The sequence below is a fragment of the Cibotium barometz genome, chromosome 22, assembly GCF_041138505.1.
Source record: "Cibotium barometz isolate CiBa-2024 chromosome 22, ASM4113850v1, whole genome shotgun sequence".
Lineage (NCBI taxonomy): Eukaryota > Viridiplantae > Streptophyta > Polypodiopsida > Cyatheales > Cibotiaceae > Cibotium > Cibotium barometz.
The window spans coordinates 22,873,225-22,876,909 of NC_141067.1; the positions used below are offsets into that span (position 1 = coordinate 22,873,225).

Here is a 3,685-nt window from a genome sequence, read left to right on the forward strand (position 1 = left end):
ATGGCTTATATAGGCACCACGGCCCCATGTTATGTCCTCTTATGAAGAGGTTGTTCACACAGTAGTGGACACTTACAAAACTCCGAAATATCCAAAGAAAAATATGCCTTCTTTCTCTACATGTGTGAGGGCTTGCACAAATAAAAACAGAAAGGAAGTGTGGTATGTATCAACTATTATCACATCTGCTCTCTCTCTCTCTCTCTCTCTCTCTCTCTCTCTACACAAACCCAATAAAAAAAGATTCATCCTTGCCCTTCCAAGAGAGAACGTGAACTGCGTGGCACCTATGGCCGGCGTGACATAAACCAGCGATCATCAATGCGAAGGATACAACATAAACCACAAGGTTCTGGAATGCGGATGTCAACATCGGTTTGACATGGGCGGCAATTGGAGACTACGTCAATCAGCGGTGACGTCCTACCTCAATTCCGACAGCGGGGATCGAACGGGGACTGGGTCTGTCGAAGCGGCGACTCTTTCTTGGAGCGGATAGGACTGGTTCCTTCGAGAGCGAGCGAGCGGATAATTAGACTTGTTCTTTCCCGCTGCAGCATATAAATACCACGTCTGGCGCATGAGGATCTATTCTGATCATCTCCAATTATATCCCAGGGCGCTCACAGCTTTCCCTCCTCATCATCGCATTCCCTCCATCCGCAAACCAATATGGCAGCAGCAGCAGCCAGCAGCTTGCTTCTACTGGCACTAGTCATGCTCATGTCTCCGCTCATACAACAAGTGAGGGCCGCCGATGGAGACCCTCTGCAGGACTTCTGTGTGGCGGATAACACCAGCATGATCACCCTCAACGGGTTCACCTGCAAGCCAGCCAATGAGGTGCAGGACGCCGACTTCAAGTTCACGATGCTTGAGTATCCCGCCAAACCTATCAAAGGGCTGGGCGTGTCCGTCAACCTGGCCAGCGCAGCCAACTTCTTTGCTCTCAACACGCAGGGCCTGTCCATCGCCCGCATCGACTTCGACCCCAAGGGATTAAACCCGCCCCACGTTCATCCCCGCGCCACCGAGGTGCTCTTCCTGGCCAAGGGCACGCTCAAGGTGGGCTTCGTCACCGCCACGCCCAACAATACCCTCTTTCAGCAGACCCTCTCCCCCGGCGATCTCTTTGTCTTCCCTCGCGGCCTTGTGCATTTCCAGCTCAACCCCGACAAGGACCACTCCGCCCTCGCCATCTCCGCCCTCAATAGCCAGAACCCGGGCACCTCGCAGCTCGCCGCCGCTCTCTTCGACGCCTACCCACCCCTCCCGGAGGAGGTGCTAGAGACAGCCTTCGGCATCGATAAGGATGAGGTGGAAAGCCTCATCGCCAGCGTCGGCAAAACCCTTTCTTAGACTGCCACAAGTGCACACACTCGTGAATATTTCTTTTGACACTGTTTTCTTGTCTTATACATGATTGGCCCCAAAAAAAAAAAACCACATGGCCTCACAAAATATGCCATCATCACGTTGTTTAGAATATAACTATTCCCCACCAACTTATACACATAGTCTCTGTGAATAACAACACTGTTTTCTTATGTGATTGCCAAAAATATTAGATGGGCTTACAAAATATGAATCTGGCCAATTGTGTAACCAAGTTTTAAAACTTGTTTTTTACATTATTAGAATATAATTACACGCCGCCAATTTATACACACACTCTCATGAATGAACTACGCTTAGCATGAATCCCTTTTGATTAATGGCATTGTTTTCTTACGTGATTGGCAAAAAAATACATGGGCTCACAAACTATGAATCTTGCCAATTGTGTTTAAAATTTGATTATCTTATCTAGCTTGCTAATTAAAAATATTATCTTGGTAAGATTACACTTGTCCTCGACTGTTTGGTATCCATATGGGTGCAACAGCTCAAGTCTAGGATACAGCGTCGTGAAGCTCCCTGTTCTGCGTGCTTCACGTCTTCTCTTCTAACCTTGCCGTTCACTACCCTCCCCTTTGCATATTTGCCCCTATGCTCTTCGTCCACCTCACACCTCTTTAATATTGCCTTTTCCTCCACCATCCTACTAGCCATACTCCTCTCCATCTTCCTTGTTGCCTCCCGTTCTCCGCTCCTTGCCCCTCCCGTGCTCGGCTTGGATGCCTCTTCTGATTTTTTGTCTCGATAACGGATTACTCTTAAATAGCGTTTAAGTCGTCCTCTTTTTTTATTAGCATCATGCTAATTAATCCCCTCTTACCGTGTGAAACATCCTCTTCACCAGAAATATTCAAGACTCTAAGACGATTTTCATTGGAAAAATAATCCAAGACGATTTTCATTGGAAAAATCCTTGATCACCGATCGTATATCTAGGCCCTTAATTGGGTAGTAGCGATCTTGCCCTCCATCTTCGCACTCCATTTTAAAGATGTTAGGCTACTTGGGAGGGGATTGTTCCAAGTATTCTTCCTAGATGTAAGGCTACTTGGGAGGGGATTCTTGCAAGTAGACTTTGATGCAACAACAAAGGTAGCCTAAACATTTTTCAAGGGAACTCCTTTTCATTTGGGCCTAAGGAAGATTTTCTTCCTAGCCTACACGAGAAACTTTGACCCTATCACAGAAGACAAGAACCATTATGCTACACCAACTACTTTGACCCTGTCACAAAGAAGACCAGAACCATTACCTTTTACACTCACATTTATAGATCTCCCTCATGCTTATTGGCCATTTCCAGAGGCCGTTGGGGTAGCCTACACTAGTCCTACAGGTGTCCACCATTTCTACTTTTTCCACGTTTGCTACGCCTGATGCTATTCACAAGGTTACGGTGATGGCTCATGACAGTGATGTTGAGATTTTGGGAGACCCAAGCTCTCTATGGCAATGATGCTAATTACCTACTAATTACACATTATTAAAATGACCTACTAATCACCTACTAATTACACATTACTAAAATGACCTAAGGTGGATGGTGTCTAATTATACACATGATGATGTGTATGTGCGATAGACTCAAATCAATTAGGTTCCAAGATAGATTAGCTTGGACTCATAGAGAGACTTGAGATGTGCAAAGTGCATGAGATGATTCATTGCTTGAAAAATGACCCCTTTTATAGGGTGGAGGTACAAATCTCATGGGACTTCCCTTGCATATGGGATAAATGTCTTCTTGCCATATGGCATTTCTCACTCCATACCTCTTGTCTAGTGCACTTTGGCACCACAATTCTCAACACCCCCCCTTGGTGTCAAATCTTTGGGCTACTTCAAGGTGGTTGGATGATGCGAGTCATACAAATAAGCTTTCACTCTTCCTAACTCCCTCTATGTGCTAGGGTTTCTTTGACCCAAGATATAAATGTGCTACTTTGGCACTAATCCCGCCTTGATGCCGACATGGCAAATCACAGGTAGGGGTGACAAGCTACTTTGGCCATTTCTCGGCATGAGTACATCATTGGTCTTAGAGGCCAGTTTACAAAATCTTAAGGACTTTCTATAGAGAGAAAGGGTGTCCTTTGTGGTTTTTATGCTACTTCTGGGACCTGTAGTCCCTCAAAACAATGTACAGAGACATGAGGTAGACGTGACAACAACCAGTGTCGGATCTACCCCTAGATGGGCCACTTTGCATGGGATTACTTTAGGGTAAGGGGTCGTAGGAGGCGGAAAAAATGCACTCCTTAAGTGACAACCTAATGCTCCATCTTGG

General features: G+C 46.0%; 1 pseudogene; it reads left to right on the forward strand.

Moving 5' to 3' along the window:
• The first annotated feature begins 672 nt into the window (after positions 1-672).
• On the forward strand, positions 673-1,359 carry LOC147626428 (germin-like protein 8-2 pseudogene; annotated as a pseudogene).
• The last annotated feature ends 2,326 nt before the right edge of the window (positions 1,360-3,685 follow it).